Raw genomic sequence first — 11,292 nt, 5'->3', positions numbered from 1 at the left:
AAATTTTTACCAGAAATGCTTGGTCTGTATTTAGATGTCATAAAAGTAACATCTTGAAAAAGTGGATGCACATAATTATGTTGTTTTACACATACTTGAATTTTTTCCAATAACTGAAATGTCACTTTCAAAATTTATATTTAGGCCCTGGTCAGTTTGCTCAGTGGTAAAGCGTCGGCCTGGCGTGCAGAAGTCCTGGGTTCGATTCCCGGCCAGGGCACACAGAAGTGCCCATCTGCTTCTCTACCCCTCCCCCTCTCCTTCCTCTCTGTCTCTCTCTTCCCCTTCCGCAGCAGAGGCTCCATTGGAGCAAAGATGGCCCGGGCGCTAAGGATGGCTCCTTGGCCTCTGCCCCAGGCGCTAGAGTGGCTCTGGTCGCAACAGAGCGACACCCCGGAGGAGCAGAGCATCACCCCCTGATGGGCAGAGCGTCGCCCCTGGTGGGCGTGCCGGGTGGATCCCGGTCAGGCGCATGCGGGAGTCTGTCTGACTGGCCCCGTTTCCAGCTTCAGAAATTAAAAAGAAGAAAAAAAAAGAAAAGATAAAAAACAAAATTTATATTTATATTAAATAAAATTAGAAATTCAGTTCTCAGTCACACTGGTCATATTTTAAGAGCTCAGTAGCCTTAAGTGGCTTAGCACAAGGTTATAGAAAGAAAATGGTAACTAAATGTAACAGTTGTAGAAATGTTAGGAGTTGCTGAATCTGGTAGATGATAAAAAGTCCTTTGTACAATTCTTTCAACTTGACTATAACTTAGAACTTATTTCAAAAGTTAAAAAATAAATAAAACCTATATCCACTATACAAATGATTGAGTCTCTCAAAAAATAAAACTAATGCTTTCTATAAAGATTTTTCTATCTAAATTGTAAGGATTATTTTATAAATAGAATTTTATAAGCATTTCTTTTTGTTTTTTGTTTTTTTAGTGAGAGAAACAGAGGGACAGATTGGGATAGACAGACAGGAAGAGAGAGCGATGGGAAGCATCAATTCTTCGTTGTGGCACTTTAGCTGTTCCTTGATTGTTTTCTCACATGTGCCTTGACAGGAGGTTGCAGCCGAGTCAGTGACCTCTTGCTCAAGCCAGCGACCTTGGGATTCAAGCCAGCGACCTTTGGGCTCAAGCCAGTGACCACGAGTTCATGTCTATGATCCCACACTCAAGCCAGTGACCTTATGCTCAAGTTGGCGACCTCGCGGTTTCATACCCGGGTCCTCTGCATCCCAGGCTGATGCTCTATCCACTGCGCCACCGCTTCGTTGGGCCTATTCTTTCTAGTGTAAATTATATAGTAATTCTAAAACATGTAAAATGCTAGGCATGCAAAACCATGGAAAAGTTTTTATGTATATTTTATTTATCAGGACACCTTTTATTGCAGGTAACAGGAAAACATTTGAAACTAGCTTAAATAGAAGGCTAATTTGTTGACTCATATATCTGAGAACACTTGGTTATTTCACAGGACTGAAAGGGACTTTCCAAGGACATGTATATATTTAGTACCACAGGACTTCCTTTTTTTCTCTATGGCCTTTTTTTTTTTTTTTTTTTTTTTAACAGAAGCCCAATTAAACTGAGACAATGTATAAATATATAGCAATACACTTACATCTGTTTACTCATTTTAGGCTATGAGTTCAGTCATTTCAAATGAATCCTATTGTCATTAGTCCAAAGCTAAGGAGCCCCTCTCTGTATCTTTATATTTACACGGACTTAAGTGTACTTTTATATGTACGTGGATTGAGTACACCCTCAGTATTATAGCCCAGTGAGATCAAACCAGGTAAGCAGCACCCCTTACATAATTCTGCCATAGTGAGGATGATTTTTTTTTTCCTGAGAGTGCTGCAAGTTAAATAAAAGAATGAAGATAAAATAGCCATATGGACCCACTTGTCTGCACAATTCAAGTTGGTAGGTAATAGGTGTTGGAAGGCTAGAAGAAACCTGTTAGGCTGAAATCTTAATGGCTCGTTGCCTCCACCTCATGGAGATCTGGAGACATTACAGGGCTAAGTATTTTTTGTTTTCTAATTCCTTTATCACTACTCTTATTAGTAAAAATTAATATAGGGGAGGGCTCCAACACAAAACCTACCATTTCAAAATCTTATAACTTGAAGACTTAAAAAATTTCACATTCATTTGGTCATTTTTTTATGTCGAGGAAACAGATAACTTGCGCCTAGAGTCTCTTGCTGCTCATACTGCTTGTCCATTTAGAATAGGTATTTTGTGACCAATAGTCCATTTTATTTTTAACCAAGGATCAAGTCAAAGTCACTTTCTTTCTCATATGTATAGAGGACTCTTTTACCTTCAGAGATCTATTGGTATACAAGGCTTGTGTCTTCCAAATACATTTAAAATAATGTACTATTCATTCATGATAAAAAACTTTAGTAGACAAGTACTAAGAGAGAACTTCCATTAGATGATAAAGTCTATTTACAAAAAACCTATCACAAACACCTTTCCTAAATGTAAAATATTGAAAGAATTTACTTTGTGTCCAAGAACAAGCAGAGGATACCTCCTACCATGACTTTTATTCAACATTGTATTGGAGGTCCCAGATAATGCATATGGCAAAAAAAAAAAAAAGACAAAAAGTTATAAGTAATGGAAAGAAAGAAATAAAACTCATTCTTTACAGATTATCTGATTGTGTATATAGAAAAAAATTAAAGTTACAGATAAATTATTAAATAGTAAGAAAGTTTAGCAAGATTGCTGATACAAAGTAAGTTGGTTTTTTTTAATTATTTACTTATATTCATTTTAGAGAGGAGAGAGGAGAGGGGGAGCAGCAGGAAGCATCAACTCCCATATGTGCCTTGACCAGGCAAGTGCAGGGTTTCGAACCGGCGACCTCAGCATTCCAGGTCAATGTTTTATCCACTGCACCACCACAGGTCAGGCTACAAAGTAAGTTTTTGAAAATCAGTTATATGTCTATTTACCAGCAACTAATGGTTAGAATATAAAATATTAAAAAGATTAAATCATTTATAATAATATCAGATATCTTCATGACCTCAGGATTGAGGAAGTTTTTAAAATAGGACACACAAAGAAAACCAACCATAAAGGAATAGATTTATAATTTCAACTATATTAAAATTAAGAACTTTTGTCCATGCTCTGGCCAGATGGCTCAGTGGTAGAGCGTTAGCCCAGCGTGTGGAAGTCCCAGGTTTGACTCCCAGCCAGGGCATGCAGAAGAAGTGCCCATCTGCTTCTCCACTCCTTCCCCTCTCATTTCTCTTTGTCTCTCTTCCTCTCCCACAGCCAAGGCTCCGTTGGAGCAAAGTTGGCCTGGGCGCTGAGGATGGCTCCATGGCCTCTGCCTCAGGTGCTAGAATGGCACCAGTTGCAACAGAGCAGTGCCCCAGATGGGCAGAGCATCGCCCCCTAGTGGGCATGTGCTTGGTGAATCCTGGTTGGGTGCATGCGGGAGTCTGTCTCTCTGCCTCCCCACTTCTCACTTCAGAAAAATACAAAAAAGAAAAAAGAGAATTTTTGTCCATCAAAAGAAACTATTGAGTGAAAGTGCAAGCTAAAAATTGGGAGAAGACATTTATAGACCCATAAGCAACAAAAATTTTCATGCAGATTATATAAAAAACTCCTACCAATCAATAAGAAAAAGTCAACCAGGGGAGAAGGGTGGAGGGAGGGATAAAGAGGGACAAATAAATGGTGACAGAAAATGATTTGACTTTGGGTGAAGGGCACATAATACAATCAACAGTTCAAATGCTATAGGGATGTTCACCTGAACCTTATGTACTCTTATTGATCAATGTCACCCCATTAAATTTAATTTCTAATTTAAAAAAAGACAAAAGATAAATGGGCAAAGGAATTGCATATCCAAATGGCCAATAAAAATAGAAAAAATGCTCAACATCATTAGTAATCTAGGGAATGCAATGAGATACCACTCTATACCCACTAGAATGGCTAAAACTAAAAAGTGTAAAAAGACAAATTTGGAGTGAGAATATGGAGCAACAGGAGTGCTCATCATTGTTGGTATGTTTAGCTTAGAAAACACCTTGTTTAAATTTAAACTTTTGTATTCCTATCATTAAGCAGTCTACTTCGGGTATATAAAATGTGTGTGAGAGTATTCCAAGACACATATTCAATAGAGTGTATAGCAGCAATGTTTTTAACAGCCTAAATTGGAAACAACACAGGTCCATCAAGAACAGAAACAAGGCCCTGGCCGGTTGGCTCAGTGGTAGAGCGGCGGCCTGGCGTGCGGGGGACCCGGGTTCGATTCCCGGCCAGGGCACATAGGAGAAGTGCCCATTTGCTTCTCCACCCCCCCTCCTTCCTCTCTGTCTCTCTCTTCCCCTCCCGCAGCCAAGGCTCCATTGGAGCAAAGATGGCCCGGGCGCTGGGGATGGCTCCTTGGCCTCTGCCCCAGGCGCTAGAGTGGCTCTGGTCGTGGCAGAGCATCGCCCCCTGGTGGGCAGAGCATCGCCCCTGGTGGGCGTGCCGGGTGGATCCCGGTTGGGCGCATGCGGGAGTCTGTCTTTCTCTCCCCTGTTTCCAGCTTCAGAAAAATACAAAAAAAAAAAAAAAGAACAGAAACAATATGTACCTCGTGGCATCACCATACAGTAGAATATAAACATAAATAAATGACGACTCATAACAATGTAATATTGATCAAAAGAAACCAGACACAAAAGAATGCCAGAATGTACAATTCCATTTGTATTTGCTGTAAAAAGACAGCAAAACCACAATATAGTGTCAAAGTGTCCTTAGGTTGAAAGTATAAAGAGAAGGAAAAAAAAAGTGACTATATTTAAATAAGAATAGTGGTTACTTTTGAGGAGAAAGGAATTTGTGTTTTGGAAAGGGCTTGCAGAGACTTTCTGGGGTTCTGGTAATGTCCTTTCTGATCTGAGAGATATTTACATGAGTGTTAGATTTAAAATAATTCCTTAAACTGTAATTTATTTTATGTCCAAAATCATGTTAAATCCCTCTCATCCAGCCACCCAGTGTGATGGTATTCAGAGGTGGAGCCTTTGGGAGGTACTTAGGTGGAGATGAGGTCATGAGGGTGAGGTCCCCGTGATGGTAACATCAAGAGCATGTCACACACTACAAAAATGTTAAAACTATATTTTCTTTTAAAATCCTAAGAAAGACAATCAGATAAGTGTGTTTGTCCACGCTAATGATCTTTACAAAATACTCCTACCAATTCAGACACTGTATCTCCAGCTTCAGTCTTCCTTCTGTTGTCACAATAATAGTAACAGTAGTAGCAATAATAGTAGCAGCTAATATTTAGGTTAAGCACTATTGTAAATGCTCTTTATGTTTTATTTCACTTAATCATTGTTCACCCTCGGAGGTAGGTACTATTATTATACCCATTTTACAAATGGAAATACAGGAGCAGAGAAATTACCAGACAGCTCATAAATGGCACAGTCAGAATTCAAACAAGGGTTAGAACTCCAGATCCTGCACTCTTAATCACAACGTGGCCGCCTCAGCCCTCCCATTGCCCCAACATCCAACAGGACGCTTATCCCTGCCAGGGTGATTCTAGGTTAAGAGATCTTTTAGATTTGCAGCATGAAGGGCAGAGAAGGCTCTAGGCCATGCTGCTGAGATGCTTTGGACCCGTTTAGATCTGAGTTACTGGTCCCAGATGGAGTGATACATGCTAGTGAGAAATAAAAGCAAGAGGCTTTTCATGCCCTAAGACGATCATTCCCTGGCCAGCACAGAACAAACCGTTTCTAATTTGTAAGACTTGTAAGTCTTTAGTGAGCAACAGCTTGGATTGTCTCTTGAAGTGAAATCATTATACCTTAATCGCTCCATAATGAGGCTCATTTTCTTTGTGGATTTTAAAAAATTGCCTTTGCAGTGAATTTGGAAAATGCTTAGCATCGTGTTAGATGTCATGAAGCAGGACCTTTTTCTCTCTGAAATGACACTCAACATTTACCTTAATTAAAAATATTGTGTTTAGTTAGCCTGAAGATCTTAACAAGATACTTATTTGTGAGAAGCTATAAAAATGGAGGGATAACTAGTAGATAAATTTTACAATGCCACAAACTATCATCAATAAATATTAACTACTACCTGGTAGAAAGGAGTTTAATAAAATTTGAGGTAGAAGAGAGAAAAGGAGAGAAGGAGGAGGAGGGTGGGGAGGAAAGAGAAGAAAAGACAATGATATGGCTGTAAGACTCAGATTCTTTTTTCTTTTTGTATTTTTCTGAAGTTGGAAACGGGGAGGGAATCAGACAGACTCCCGCATGTGCCCAACCGGGATCCACCCGGCACGCCCACCAGGGGGCCATGCTCTGCCCATCTGGGGCGTGCCTCTGTTGCAACCAGAGCCATTCTAGCGCCTGAGGCAGAGGCCATAGAGCCATCCTCAGCGCCCGGGCCAACTTTGCTCCAATGGAGCCTTGGCTGCAGGAGGGGAAAAGAGAGACAGAGAGGAAGGAGAGGGGGAGGAGTGGAGAAGCAGATGGGTGCCTCTCCTGTGTGCCCTGGCCGGGAATTGAACCCGGGACTCCTGCACGCCAGGCCAATGCTCTACCACTGAGCCAACAGGCCAGGGCCTAAGACACAGATTCTTTATGTAAAATAACCCTCAGAAAGCAGTACATATTTCAAATGACAAGCCACTTCACAAAACTGCTGAGAAATATTAGAGCCCGTGTTAGACTGGCTTTTGGTACTTTGGAATCTTATTAGGACTAGAACAAACTAGTGCTTATTTAAACGGCTTATGGGCCCTTTGAATAGTACAGATCTGGTCTTTGAAAAACAGGCACATTTACAAAGCACGTGATTCGAAACAGCCAGTATTACCTGATGCGATTGTGGAAGCTTGGTTGTTTTTCATTTAGGCTGAAAGCTTGAATAATACAGTTAGCCCATTTATAGTCTTTATTTCTCATCCTGCCTTTTGTTATTCATTTTCTGAGGGATAAATCCTAGCGCAGAAGGAGCCATGAGAAGGGCATATAGTACTTAATGAAGATTATAATGGTGTGTCAGACAGTGTCCAGTGTCAAAATGAAGGTTAGAAAGGATTTCTCTGCTGGCTGTTTCCTTTTAATCCCATTTTGTGTGGCCTTGAATAGGATTAGGGTTCAGGGAGGGTTAGAAGGAGACATCAGATAGAAGGGAAAAGCAGGGCAGTGAACAGTGTGCGCCACTGTTTTCCAGAATTGCTCTGTCAGTCTTTAGTGAGGACACTTTCAAGCTTCTGAGCTGCAGTGTTAAAATATCATTAAGTCACTGGAACTTTCTAGTACAAGTCAAGTTACTCTCCTTGATGGAGGTGGAGCTAAGTTTTGCTTCACTCCTATTTTGTGCTAGGCACTTGATTGCATTACAAGAAAATCTTCTCAATCGGTTTCCTTTAAACATACTTAGTGTTAGGGTATAAAAGAAACATTTTCACACTTTAATCACCACGCGTCTTATACTTCTGATGCCTAAGTAGAACCGTTGAATAGTAGAGAAAGGATAACATTTAGAGACACAACTAGGTTCCAATCCTGCCTCTGGCTTTTACCAAATGTGGGACTTGGGTAGGCTCCTTCAATCTTCCTGAGCCTGTTTCTTCATCTGCAAGACGGTAAATGCCTCTACAACTGCCTGTGTTGCAAGAATGTTGGGAGAACTGAATGAGAAGTGCAAATGAACAGCTCAAGAGCCTGGCTTGTGGTAAGCACAACACTCATCACGTGGAAGCTAAGATTGTTGTTATTTTCCTGGTCAATGAGATATTTATATATATAGGTGAGAACTGAATTTTGATTCCCACTCCTTTTTCCAGTTTGAAGGTAACTTATCCTATTGGCAAGGCAAAAAAGTGGTGGAAGCCTCAAAGATTCATAAAAGTCTTCTTTTGTAGGCTTAGGTTAATGAGGGGGAAAAAAAAGAGAGAAACCAATAAAATAAATAAACAAACAAATAAATAAATAAATTTGCTTTAGTTTTTTTCTTGCCTGTTTTATTTTTTTTCAAGATAATTCAATTTGACTTTTATTTATCGTTATCATTAGGATACTAATGTTCTTAGTCATTAATTTTTCCATCAAGATTCTTTCATGTACCGAATATTGGCCCTTTGAGGGACAGCAGAGTTTATTGTTGACCTACGTTTTCTCCCCTAATACCTATCTTGAGAAACAAGGAAGAGAACAGCCGAAATGGCCAAATTTGAAACCTATTTGAGGTAAAACAGGAGGCATCATTTGGTTCCACATCAGATCGAAACATTTTATTGAAAGGTGATTTCTGCTTTCAAGAATCCCTGCTGTTCGCAGGGAGTGGCATAGATCTCAGTGTTAGAATGGCAGCATAAATGTTTCAGTTCAGCCAGCGCTCAGAAGGGGTGAGCAATGTCCAACGAGACCCCCTGGCATGAGTGGTCTCTCCCCGATCTGATCTCGGGCTGGTTCCTTGCCCTGAGAGAATCGTTCTCTGAAAGCAGGGGCTGCTGCCGGTCGTCCACAAGTGGCCAGTCACCATAGTGGTTTCTTCTCCTCCCTGAGAATGTTTGCAAATGAAGAAGTATCCTGTTGAGTCCATATCTCATTACAAAACCCATCTCATTGTGAGTTTCTACTGGAAAGGGGGAAGGAAGAAAGAGGGGGTGAGAAGGAAAAGGAATGAACCCGCTGGAAGGGGCGGAAGCTTTGCAGTGTCTGCCTCTCCTCCGGGCCCCTCAATCTTCCAGTCATAGCCCCCGCGCCGGGTGAACTCCAGATCAATTGAGGAGCTATGTCTCCATGGGAACGGCATGGAGAGAACAAAATGGAAAATAAAGCTCATATTTATAGCTCGTGGCTGTTGATTTTATGTGCTGGCTTTAGTCATGAAGTTATCTCAGGGCTGCCTTGAGCACAGGAAGGTAGGTCTCGTGGGTGCCTTAGTTCCCCAACCTATTTTTTTCATTCCGTTTCTAACCCATCCCTAACATGTCAAGCACAAAGAGTGAGTGTTTGCTATAAAGTCTGTGTGTAGAGCACTCCTTAGAGCAGGGGTCCCCAAACTACAGCCCTCGGGCCACATGCGGCCCCCTGAGGCCATTTATCCGCCCCCCGGTGCACTTCCGGAAGGGACACCTCTTTCATTGGTGGTCAGTGAGAGGAGCATAGTTCCCATTGAAATACTGGTCAGTTTGTTGATTTAAATTTACTTGTTCTTTATTTTAAATGTTATATTTGTTCCCGTTTTGTTTTTTTACTTTAAAATAAGATATGTGCAGTGTGCATAGGGATTTGTTCATAGTTTTTTTTTTAATTTTTTTCTTTTCTTTTTTTTTTATTTATTTATTCATTTTAGAGAGGAGAGAGAAAGAGACAGAGAGAGACAGAGAGGAGAGAGAGACAGGGGGGAGGAGCTGGAAGCATCAACTCCCATATGTGCCTTGACCAGGCAAGCCCAGGGTTTCGAACCGGCGACCTTAGCATTTCCAGGTCGACGCTTTATCCACTGCGCCACCACAGGTCAGGCCATAGTTTTTTTTTATACTCCGGCCCTCCAATGGTCTGAGGGACAGTGAACTGGCCCCCTGTGTAAAAAGTTTGGGGACCCCTGCCTTAGAGTGTGTTTGATAGATAGTCACAGGCTTCGGAGCCAATATGACTTGGGTTCAAATCCCAGCTCTAGCACCAACCTGTTTCTTCCTCTCTAATACAGTAATAATGATACTTACCTCCACTGGCTGATGGGAGGATTCAGAATGATGCAAAATTGCTAAGTCTGGCGCAAAGCAGGCCCTTAGAAAATGGCTGCTCGTATTCATATTACTGTTGACCCTCTGCTCCCTTAAATGTGTCTTGTCATGTTAAAGTTTGTATCTAGAATCAGAAGAAAACATTTACTAATTAAACATCTGGATTCTTCAGGCCTAAGAAGCATGAATAATGACTGTTTTTGTTTTTGCGGTCTTATTGTTTTGACGTATATCTTTAAAATATCATGTCTTGTCATGTCGCCTGTGGCTTCTCCATTTTACGATTCTTGCCAGACTGTCAGACAGGCTGAATCACCAGCCAAAAGACAAAGACACAGAATATACACACCCCCGCATGCAAAAAGCCACTGCCGGCAATGCCTATTTGTTTTGCCATGGCAACCCTTGTCACTTCCAGCTGGAGAGTGAATGATGATGTCATTATGAAGCAAGGATCAGGATGCAGGCTTGAGAACCCAGTCTGAGCTGCAGGATTACAGAGAATTATATCTCAGAGTCAAACGATCAGGAGACAAAAGGAAGCCATCAGCACAAGACACTTAGTGTTTACATAAGCAAACACACACTTTGATAAGGAAAGAACTGGGTTTGCAAATTTGACATTAAGAGTAATATACATGTTGCCTTGGCCAGGTAGCTCTGTAGGTTAGTGTTGTCCTGATATATCAGAGTTGTGGGTTGGATCCTTGATCAGGGCACATATAAGAATCAACCAATGAACACATAAATAAGTGAAACAACAAATCTCTCTTCTTCCCTCTCTCTCTTCTTTCCTCTCTAAAATCAATAAATATTATTTTTAAAAAAAGAGTAAGATCTGTTTATATGTGATTTTAAGAGAGAATGCATGATGCTCCTTCAATTTGCAGGCAAATCTATACTGGTGTTCTGGGAAACTATAAATGATTGCCATGGTCCGATGGTTCTTTTAAGCCTTGGGGGCAAAGTGAGACATGGTCTGGTCAGAGACCTGGTGCCTAGAGATGGGGACAAACTGGGGGCTGCATAGGAAACAGACAGCCTACAGGAGTGGCTGACAGCTAGAACCAGGAAGCAGGGCTCCAGCAGCCTGATGATAGAATCTGTGACCAAGAAGCCCTGGCCAGATGGCTCAGCTGGTTAGAACGTTGCTCTGAAGCACAGAGGTTGCCAGTTCAATCCTCAGTCAGGGCACATACAGGAATACACCAATGTTCCTCTCTCTCTCTCTCTCTCTCTCTCAAATCAATAAATAAAAATTAAAACAAGAAGAATCTGTGACCAAGCAGAGACCCTCTGAAGAGTAAAAGGGGTGCTGTTAGCATTCATCCCTGGATAGCGGGCATAAATGGGGACTGTCCCCAGCAGAGCAGATTGTATGGTTCTTGCACATAAATCAGGGACCCCACCTGGTTTCCTCCTCAGAGAGCAGTTCTGATGCTTTAGCACTAGAAGTGCTGCCACACAGCAAAACACATCTGGGAGGGCGCTGCTGGCCACCTACATGCAGGTCAAGAGAAAA

This window comes from Saccopteryx leptura, chromosome 3 (genome assembly GCF_036850995.1).
Source record: "Saccopteryx leptura isolate mSacLep1 chromosome 3, mSacLep1_pri_phased_curated, whole genome shotgun sequence".
NCBI classification, from domain to species: Eukaryota; Metazoa; Chordata; class Mammalia; order Chiroptera; family Emballonuridae; genus Saccopteryx; species Saccopteryx leptura.
Note: the sequence above shows the minus strand (reverse complement) of the source record.